Source organism: Podarcis filfolensis (genome assembly GCF_964270895.1).
Source record: "Podarcis filfolensis genome assembly, chromosome: 2".
Classification (NCBI taxonomy): Eukaryota; Metazoa; Chordata; class Lepidosauria; order Squamata; family Lacertidae; genus Podarcis; species Podarcis filfolensis.
The window spans coordinates 118,992,089-119,003,646 of record NC_139605.1 but is presented as its reverse complement, the minus strand read 5'-3'; positions in this window follow the sequence as shown (position 1 = coordinate 119,003,646).

Below are 11,558 nucleotides of genomic sequence, written 5' to 3'. Positions count from 1 at the left end.
CTAGCTTGTGTGCTGTCTGCCTTTTGTTACTTGACACAAAACGCAATAATAATATATTTCTGGAGTTACCACATCTTGTAGGCTTGGGAGCTCTTCTGGTACAGTAGCTGAAATAGTGGATGAGAGCCAGTGTGGTGTAGTGGTTAAGAGCAGTAGTCTCGTAATCTGGGGAACCGGGTTCGCGTCTCCGCTCCTCCACATGCAGCTGCTGGGTGACCTTGGGCCAGTCACACTTCCTTGAAGTCTCTCAGCTTCACTCACCTCACAGAGTGTTGTGGGGGAGGAAGGGAAAGGAGAATGTTAGCCGCTTTGAGACTCCTTAAAGGGAGTGAAAGGCGGGATATCAAATCTAAACTCCTCCTCCTCCTCCTCTTCTTCTTCTTCTTCATCTGAGGTGGAAAGACCTGGCCTTGGTTCCTCCACCTGATTTGCTTTGCTTTGTTGTACTTCTGTGCCTCCTTTCATTCAAATGAATCTCAAAGAGGTTTACAAACCATAAATAACAGTAACTTAATGAAACACAATATCACAAATACTTAGCTATGAAGTGTTCAGGGGTGAACTTGCACCTATTCCTAACACAAAGATAATGGATGATAAATCCATTCCATGATATTCCCTCTTAGGATGCTATTCTATTTTTTTTTGGTACCTTGGAAAGCTCCCGAGTTACCACAATAACCTTCACCCCACTCTGGTATTGGTGGTGTGGTTTTGGTTGCAGAAGCATGAATTGAATCTATAAGAATCTATAAGAAAGAATATGGCATGCACTGTATCACATAATGATAATAGGGATGCGGGTGGCACTGTGGATAAACCACAGAGCCCAGGGCTTGCCGATCAGAAGGTCGGCAGTTCAAATCCCCGCGACGGGGTGAGCTCCCGTTGCTCGGTCCCTGCTCCTGCCAACCTAGCCAACCGAAAGCACGTCAAAGTGCAAGTAGATAAATAGGTACCGCTCTGGCGGGAAGCTAAACGGTGTTTCCGTGCGCTGCTCTGGTTTGCCGGAAGCAGCTTAGTCATGCTGGCCACATGGTCTGGAAGCTGTACGCCGGCTCCCTCGGCCAATAAAGCAAGATGAGCGCCACAACTCCAGAGTCAGCCACGACTGGACCTAATGGTCAGGGGTCCCTTTACTTAAGGGGTCCCCATAATGATAATAGGGGAAAAAACCTGTAGCCCCAGCCTCTACCCCTTTTTCTTCAACCACACTGGTTTAGCACTGGTTTAGCACTACATTACTCCCATTTTTGGCCATGCCACACCTTTTCTTTAAATAAACAGAAGTGATCTCATACTGTATATATTCTTGCAAAGAAGCTGGTAAAATGTGGGCTGGATGAGATAACTGTTAGGTGGATTTGTATCTGGTTGACTGACCAAACCCAAAGAGCACTCATTAATGGTTCCTCATCATCATGGAAAAAAGTGACCAGTGGGGTGCCACAGTTGTTCAATATCTTTATAAATGACTTGGAAGAAGGGATTGAGGTGATGCTAATCAAATTTGCAGATGACACCAAACTGGGATGGGTAGCTAATGCCGCAGAAGACAGCATTCAAGATGACCTTAAGAGATTGGAGCAGAGGGCCAAGACTAACAAAATGAATTTCAATACGGACAAATGTTAGTTTTGGTCCTATGCTACCCCTCCCGGTTTGGTGTCATCTGCAAATTTGATGCACCAACATAATAAGATGGGGGACACCTAGGTTGCTAGAAGGACATGCCAAAAGGATTTAGGGTTCTTGGTAGACCACAAGCTTAATATGAGTCAACGGTAGTATGCAGCAGCAAAAAAAGCTCATATTATTCTATCCTGCGTCAACAGAAGTCTAGTGTCCTAGAGAAGTAGGACTGCTGCTCTATTCTGCCTTGGTCAGACCACACCTGGAGTCCTGGGCACCACAATTTAAGAAGGACATTGATAAGCAGTGTGTAGAGGAGGGCAACCAAGATGATAAAGGGTCTGGAAGCCAAGTCTTATGAGGAATGGTTGAGGGAATTGGGTATGTTTAACCTGGATAAGAGGAGACTGAGAGGAAATTTGATAGCCATACAGTGGTACCTTGGGTTACAAACACTTCGGGTTGCAGACTCCGGAAGTAGTACCTTGGGTTAAGAACTTTACCTCAGGATGGGAACAGAAATCACGCGGCGGCAGTGGAGGCCCCATTAGCTAAAGTGGTACCTCAGGTCAAGAATGGTTTCAGGTTAAGAACGGACCTCCGGAACGAATTAAGTTCATAACCAGAGGTACCACTGTATTCAAATATCTAAAAGGCTGTCACATGGAAGATGGAACAAGCTTGTTATCTCCTGCTCTGGAGGCTTGGACCTGAACCAATACTTCAGTCATCAGGAAGAGTAAGAGCTGTTTGACAGTGGAATGGTCTCCCTTGGGAGGTGATGGACTCTCCTTCCTTGGAGGTTTTTAAGCAGAGGTTTGATGGCCATCTGCCTTATATGATCTAGTTAAGACTCCTATAATTCTGCGGTTCTATGTGAAGTATCACTGAACATGTTCAGAGTGCCTTTCCTTCAGTACACCAGATGAATGAGCACAGGAATGGATGATACATTTTCCAAAGAGCTAAACAGAAAACACACACTTTTTTGGATATGCTGTGTTAGTCAGTAAACAGCCTAAAATATTATAAATGGGTAAAATGTCCACATTAAGAACCTATTGAATATGCATGATTACTGTTGTTTTAAATCAATATATTTTTATTAAAGATTTCTTAGTTTACAAAAATACGTGCATTGTCTCTTTTTTCAAGTTGTGTTTTCCACAGATCAGTTTCATTTGTTGTGAGACATTAGTGTTGCATGCAGTACCAGGTTGGGAAGAAAAGGGGGAAAGGGGGAGGGCGGTGGCGAGTGGAGTGGGGTGTGGTGGTTATGCTTCTATTCTACTTAGTGTGTGTGTCGGGTTTGTGTCAGCATCACTTGTGTGGGTTCTCTTACTGTTTGCTTGTTATATTTCCTTGGTGGTGAGAGAAGTTGGGGATGGCCTAAGGTGTGGTTGGTTGTCTTTGGTTGGCTGTTGTGAGATTTGTGTGTGAGTGGGGTGGGTGGGTGTTTTGGATCAGGTTAGCCAGATGGATTCATATGTTGTTGGCGGATTCTTGTTGTTGTCTTGTTGGGTTATGTATGTGATAAAGGGGAACCATACCGGTCCATGCTTATTCCTGACAGGTCTCTCCAGTGTCTGGCTATGATGCTTCTGGCTGCTGAGAGCAGGTGGATTCTGAGTTCTTTATATTGTGTGGGCATTATTGTCTTGGAAGATGTTGAGTAGGACCTGTTCTGGGAAGACTTCTAATACTTGCTTAGTTAGTTTGTATATTTTTTTTATGCAAAATGTCCAGAAGAGTTGTATTTTGGGACATTTCCACCACATGTGGAGGTTCGTGCCTGTGCAGGTGCATCCTCTCCAGCATTTTGGTGAGGCTCCTGGGCGTATTAGCGTATTAGTTTCCATGGTGTTAGGTACCATCTGTAAGTGAGTTTCAGGGTGAGGTTTTATATATATATATAGGTGAGATGGATTTAAAGGGGGGTTCTAGTCCATTGGGTGGGGTTAATTCTCATAGCCTATGTCGTCCTCCCATCATTTTTTGATTACGTCAAGGGGGTTCATGGGTTTTTGGAGCAGTATTTTGTATATTATGGATACTATCCCCTTGCCATATCCCTTTGTTGTTAGGAGGAGGTTTTCGACGGTTGTCAAGGGCCTAGTTGCTGCTGATTTTACTACTGGATTGTTTAAGAAGGTATGTAATTGGTGGTGTGTTAGCCAGGGCATTTGGGTGTCCCCTAGTTTGTCTTGTATTTCTTGTGTCAACATGGGTTTGTTATATTTGTAGAAGTCTGCTAGGAAAGCCAAAGGCTTGAATATCTTGTAGTCTTGGTTTATTAATGAGATTGGGCGGTATGATTCCTCTTTGACCCTGTCTTTGAGTGATTTTGGGGTAGAGAATATTTTGGAGGAGGTCCAGGTTTTAAGAATGGGGTCCCCTTTTATGATGTCATTGAATAGGCGGGTCATGTAGGGCATCAGGGGTTCTTTCAATTTCTTATAGAATTCTGCTGCAAAGCCGTCTGGGCCTGGGGCTTTGTGTGGTTTCAGGTTTTTGAGGACCGTATATATTTCCTCTGGGGTGATAGGACTGTCCATAAATTCTTGTTCCTTATCAGTTAAGGTTGCCATGGTCAGTCCTGCCAGTATTGATAAGAACAATCTATTTGTACTATTTATAAACACATGTTGTTGTTTTGTTGTTAAAGACTGAGCTATCTGGAAAGCTTCCTCAGTCAGGGAAGGAATACTCAGAGAGAAGCCAGTTGTTTTAACTCTTCCCCACTAGGGGGCAGCAGCAGCTCATGCATGTGCAGGTTCTCGTTTGTAAGTCCTAATTCACAAGTACTCTGTGCTAATGAATCGGCGACTCTTCCACAATTTGTTATTATGCATTCTTAACAGCAGTTATGTATTTCCAAGCTAAATCGATATCTGGGCTTACATCCGCTGAGCTGAGGGAGAAATCTGGGTTAAAAATGCCCCGGTGTGGCAGGCAAGGAACAGATTTTTTAAAGGAAATCTCTGATTTCAGCTTAATTACTCTGTGCATGGGACGCGGGTGGCGCTGTGGGTTAAACCACAGAGCCTAGGACTTCCCGATCAGAAGGTCGGCGGTTCAAATCCCCGTGATGGGGTGAGCTCCCATTGTTCGGTCCCTGCTCCTGCCAACCTAGCAGTTTGAAAGCACGTCAAAGTGCAAGTAGATAAATAGGTACCGCTCCAGCTGGAAGGTAAACAGTGTTTCTATGTGCTGCTCTGGTTTGCCAGAAGTGGCTTAGTCCTGCTGGCCACATGACCCGGAAGCTGTACCGCGGCTCCCTCGGCCAATAAAGCAAGATGAGCGCTGCAATCCCAGAGTCGGCCACGACTGGACCTAATGGTCAGGGGTACCTTTACCTATATAACTGGCAGACCTTGTTGACAAGCTTCAACAGGCAAAGGAAAGCACCAGGAAAGATAATGTGTGCATTTCTATGGAAGGCATATGTATGATGTGCAGAGGCGATTTTAGGGTAGGGCGACCAGTGCAGTCACCCTGGGTGCCACACTGCAATGTTGTAGAATGGAGCATGTGGTGTGTGTGCTGACTCTTAGCATTGCCAAGCCCAGCTGTTGGCTGCATCCACTCTGATGAGCTTGCAGGTGCCCTTAAGAGCATAAGGAGAGCCCATCTGGATCAGGCCCATCCATTCCAGCCTCCGGTTCTCACAGTGGCCAACCAGATGCCCATAGGAAGCCCCCAAGGAGGACCTACACACAGCAGTCCTCAGCTGTGATTCCCAGGATCACCCATGGCAGCAGAACCTAGCCATTCTGGCCAGCAGCCCTTGATAGCCTTCTCCCTCATGATCTTTATCTCACCCTCTCTTAAAGCAATCCACGCTGGTGGCCAATGCTCCCTCTGACCCCTGCAGTGTGTGGTTGACGTCGGCTGTCCTGTGTCTGGGTCTAGTAAATCTATATCTTCTGGTCTGGAAGGACCTGGTAGGAAGCATAATGATTCTTTGCCCAGATCATTCTCCAAGCATGAGCAGAGGGGCTCAAACATGAAGTCCTAGAGACACACTCTACCCCTCACTTGCCCAGCCCCATGCCATATATGAGCTCTTTCATCATCTCTCTGGCAGGCATAATGCTCGGCCTCTTGCTCACAAGAATTATACATACCTGCAGGGGAAGGCATAGCAATGGAGTCCTCAAGCTGAGCATGACTCAGGTTAGCTTAAATAGATGGTTGATATTCTCCTGTGGGGTGAATGTGGTAATTTGGGTTTCAATCAGCCTCTTGCTTTTTCCACCAGGCCAATGAAACGCGTCAGCAGTGATGATAAAAAAAAATTAAATGACCACTTTCAATTTCATCTGTACCAAAGTGCTCAGGAAGATGTAACTGAGAGGCAAATGTTCTGCCTCTTTTTTACTCTCTCTCTCATGAAAGGAGGATGCAGCATAAAAGCTGCCTAGAAAACCAGCAACGTGACTAACCATGAATTGGTTGCATATTTACTCAGAGGTATGTCCAGTGGTGCCAACTCCCTGGTAAGTAGCATGCAGAAGGTTGCAGGTTAAACCTCACTGCTTTCCATGGCTAGCATTGGCATCATTTCCATATCAGTGCTCTGAAGAAGTGTGCATGCACACGAAAGCTCATACCAATAACAAACTTTGTTGGTCTCTAAGGTGCTACTGGAAGGAATTTTTTTTTTATCTCGTTTCAACATTTCCATATGTTCATTTCATTGTACCCCACTCTTCCTTTAAGAAGCTCACGGTGTTAGGGGTTAAAAAACCACTGAGCCTAGGGCTTGCCGATCAGAAGGTCGGTGGTTCGAATCCCCGCGACAAGGTGAGCTCCCGTTGCTTGGTCCCTGCTCCTGCCAACCTAGCAGTTCAAAAGCACAAAGTGCAAGTAGATAAATAGGTACCGCTCCAGCGGGAAGGTAAACGGCGTTTCCGTGCGCTGCTCTGGTTCACCAGAAGCGGCTTAGTCATGCTGGCCACATGACCCTGAAGCTGTACGCCAGCTCCCTCGGCCAATAAAGTGAGATGAGCGCCGCAACCCCAGAGTCGGTCACGACTGGACCTAATGGTCAGGGGTCCCTTTACCTTTACCTCCCATTTTAGAATCATAGAATTGTAAAGTTGGAAGGGCTTCCTTGACCAACTACATTCTTTCTAAGGCTCCGCTGAGGGGCTCAGGAGCCCAGTTATGTCACCTCTTGCCTGCAGAGCTGGCTGCTTCTCGTCCGTTTTCGAATACCCTCCCTTGTGGAGTGCTCCCTCAGCCTCCTCTCCTCTCCCCTCTCCTTGGGAGTCCTCAGAGCAGGCCCTGCTGCTGCCCCTGGTTTTTAAGCTGCGCCCCCCACTCCAAAAAGAGGTGCCTCTTCACACTGCCCCACAGGGGCCTGGGAAGAGGATACCCCCAGCCTTGGTGGCTCAGCGGAGACTGGCCATAGGTGAATGGGAGGCCAGCAACTTACCTCAGGAGGCAGCAGTGGGCACTCAGCTCCCAGGCAGGCCTTGCACACAGCAAGCAAAAGAAAGGTCAGCACTGCGCGCGCCTGCCTGGCCTCCGGCTAGTCTGTCCATTCCCAACAGTGAGGGCTGGTGGATTGGCTGGCTGGGCTCCCTCACCTGCTTGCTTGCTTACTCCGAGGCCACCTCAGCTCCTGGCAACCAGACCCCCCGGCCAGCCCCATTCGCCTGGGGAGCTTGTAGCCAGGACTGCTGCAACAAACAGCCACACAAGCCTTTGGCAGGCAGAGACACAAGAGGGCATCAGAGGAGGGAGGGAAGGAAAGGGGGACGGAGGCCAGTGTTGCCCGCGGCACCCCTGCCCATCATTCAAGGCACCCCAGGGTGCCACGGCACACTGGCTGGAAACCACTGATCTAGTCCAACCCCATGCAATGCATGGATCCTGCCCACAGCCAACCCTGGGTGAGCTCGAACCACCAACCTTCTGGTTAATAGCCAGATCCATTGCACCACTGGGGGACATGACCGGTCTAAAGTCACCCAATAAGATTCATAGCTGAGGGCTGAGATTTGCACCCACATATATCTCTGGTCTAAGGCCAATACTTTAGCCACCGTGATAGGAAGATCTTAGCACCTGTGTTGATTTTAATGCCACTGTCCAGCTATGCGGTATTGAGACAGTTCAATATATTCTGGTGCCTGGGACAGATTGCCTCAACAATGTATTCCTTCTCCCTTGTCCCCCCATTCCTGCATGTCTGACAAAATTCCAGAGGTTTTCCAGCTGTCTGGGATTGTTCACCCAATAGAGCATGAGATTCTTAATCTCAGGGTCATGGGTTTGAGTCCCACGTTGGGTAAAAAGATTCCTGCATTGCAGGGGGCTGGACTAGATGACTCCTATGGTCCCTTCCAGCTCTATAGTTCTATGACTCTAACTTCCCTTAAGGTGTGTTTTGCGTGGCTGGAAAGACCCACTTTCTGGCCAAAAAATTCCAAGGAGAAAAACCTCAAGTGTTTTTCCTAAGACCCCTGTTAGCAAGAGATCATTCTGACTCTCCCTGCTTCCAGGCCTTTGGGGTGCTCAGTACAGAACGAATTCTGCCAGTTTCTTTCCAGGGAGCCTGGATTCTGACAGTCACCTCAACCATTGCATCAATCTTGCGTCCCACAAACCCACACAGGGCCAATTAGATGGACCTCATGCAAATCGACCTGGTTGCCTGACACCCTTAATAGGTTGTTTTATGCAGTGGGAAGCAAATGTCCCAAGGGAATAAACATTTTATCATTCAGTTCCTCCTCTTGACTTCCAGTTGACTGATGGTCTCCTTTTGAAAGCTCTAGGGGAGTATTGGGCATATAATGAGATAGGACAATTGTTTTTAGGTCCATTGTTTTTCTGAATGGGAAAGGAGGCTTGTTTCTTTGTTTGTTTTCCCAATAATGATCCTCCACACTCTGGACTGCTTTAATTGCTGGATAATTAAGCTTTCATAGATCGGGGAGAGGGATGATTAAGGTGGTAAACTGAGTTCTCTTTCTGCACAAAGGCAGCAAAATGATTGGGATGCATGCTAGAAATAATGCCAGCTTATTTCCCAACTAGGCAGGCTTAAGCAGTATGTGGACTGAGAACTCCCAGAAGTGCAAGCTGGATTTCGAAGGGGCAGAGGAACCAGAGACCAAATTGCAAACATGCGCTGGATTATGGAGAAAGCTAGAGAGTTCCAGAAAGACATCTACGTCTGCTTCATTGACTATTAACTTTTTAGAATAATTAGGTCAATAATGTCCTTAGGAGGACAACCAAATTTAAGCACAAATTCGACCCACAGCTGTGAGGCATTCGCGAGCTTTTTTGCGGAGAAAGTCCTGTTGCTCCGCCGTGACCTCCCTGCCAATTTAGATACAGTGACTGAACTGGAGGCCCCTCAACTGACTTCAGGTCCAGTGTTGGACCATTTCGATCGGATACTCCCTACTGATGTGGATAGATTCCTCCAAGTTGGTAGGCCCACCACCTGCCTCCTTGATCCGTGCCCGTCTTGGCTGATTAGGGAGTGTCCAGATGTTGCGCGGACCCCCCTGGTTGAAATTATCAATTTGTCCCTTGACACGGGGACATTCCCAGGGGAACTGAAGGAAGCAGTGGTGTGTCCACTCTTAAAGAAAACTTCATCAGATCCCTTAGACCTATCCAATTACCGCCCAGTTTCAAATCTTCCATACCTGGGTAAGGTAATTGAGAGAGCAGTTGCTGAACAGCTTGGTAGGTTTCTGGAGGAAACATCGGCATTAGATCCATTTCAGTCCGGTTTCTGTCCTGGTTTTGGGACGGAGACGGCTCTGGTTGCCCTAACAGATGATCTCCGTAGACAACTGGATCGAGGCGGGTCAGGACTGCTGATCCTTTTAGATTTGTCAGCAGTCTTTGACATGGTCGATCATGATCTTCTGGACCACCGCCTCGCAGACGTGGGGATACAGGGCATAGCCCGTAACTGGTTGTGCTCTTTTATCTCTGGTCGGGGACAGAGGGTGGCACTAGGGAGGGAAATGTCGTCGCGCCACTCCTTGGTGTGTGGAGTGCCGCAGGGCGCAATTCTCTCCCCGATGCTTTTTAACATCTTTATGTGCCCCCTTGCCCAGATTATCCGGAGCTTTGGGCTGGGCTGTCACCAATATGCTGATGACACTCAGCTCTATCTGCTGATGGATGGCCACACCGACTCGGCCCCGAACACACTGACCAGATGCTTGGAAGCTGTAGCTGGATGGTTTCGTGGGAGCCGATTGAAACTAAAGCCTTCGAAAACAGAGGTCCTATGGCTAGGTCGGGATGGCATGGGGATGAGGGACCAACTCCCTTCTCTTGCGGGGGCCCAATTAGTGCCATTGCCTTCCGTTAAGAGTTTGGGTGTAATCCTTGACGCCTCCCTTTCCATGGAGGCGCAAGTTACAGCAACAGCCAAGGCGACATTTTTCCACCTTCGCCGCATCAAGCAGTTGGTCCCTTACCTTTCCCGCCCCGACCTGGCCACAGTGATCCATGCGACGGTCATCTCCAGGCTTGACTACTGTAATTCGCTCTACGCGGGGCTGCCCTTGAAGCTGTCCCAGAAACTCCAGCGGGTACAGAATGCTGCAGCGAGGCTCCTCACGGGGTCTCTGCCATGGGAGCATATTCACCCAGTGCTTTTCAAGCTACACTGGCTCCCGGTGGAGTGCAGGGTCAGATTTAAGGTGCTGCTTTTGACCTTTAAAGCCCTTCACGGCCTAGGACCCTCGTACCTACGGGACCGCCTCTCCTGGTATGCCCCACGGAGAGCCTCAAGGTCCATAAATAACAACACCCTAGTGGTCCCAGGCCCTAAAGAAGTTAGATTGGCTTCAACCAGAGCCAGGGCCTTTTCAACTCTGGCTCCGGCCTAGTGGAACGCTCTGGCTCATGAGACCAGGGCCCTGCTGGATCTGATTTCTTTCCGCAGGGCCTGTAAGACAGAGTTGTTCCGCCTGGCCTTTGGCTTGGAGCCAATTTGATTCCCTCCCTCCCTCTCTTTCTTTTTTTTCCCCTTCTCCTCCTGCAATGAGGCTACATTCTAATATTTTAATGTTCCATTATTTTAATGTTGTATTTTATTTTTGTTTTTAAGTTGTAATCATTCATCTTGTTGTTATTATTGCTTGTAAGCCGCTCTGAGCCCGGCCTTGGCTGGGGAGGGCGGGGTATAAATAAATTATTATTATTATTATTATTATTATTATTATGCAAAAGCCTTTGACTATGGAAGTGAGAGCTGGACCATAAAGAAGGCTGATCGCCGAAGAATTGATTCTTTTGAATTATGGTGTTGGAGGAGACTCTTGAGAGTCCCATGGACTGCAAAAAGATCAAACCTATCCATTCTGAAGGAAATCAGCCCTGAGTGCTCACGAAGGACAGATCCTGAAGCTGAGACTCCAATACTTTGGCCATCTCATGAGAAGAGAAGACTCCCTGGAAAAGACCCTGATGTTGGGAAAGATGGAGGGCACAAGGAGAAGGGGATGACAGAGGACGAGATGGTTGGACAGTGTTCTCGAAGCTACCAGCATGAGTTTGACCAAACTGCGGGAGGCAGTGGAAGACAGGAGGGCCTGGCGTGCTCTGGTCCAGGGGGTCACAAAGAGTCAGATATGACTAAACAACAATTTCCCAACTTAGGTCCTGTGACTGCAAACGCTGTGTTCAACTTTTTATGGTATAAAGCAGGGGCAGTCAACAGGGTGCCATCCTTTCCTGACCATCTGATATAGGATGGCTGTAGATCAGGGTTGAGGAAACAGTGACCTTGCAGATATTGTTGGACTCCATCTCCCAACAGCAAGGCCAATGGTTAGGTATAATGGGAGTTGTAGTCCAACAGTATCTGGCTTATTCAGCCTCACCTGTTTCTTCCACTTACCCAACGAAGCCCAAGTCTTCACCAGTTGAAGTTCTGC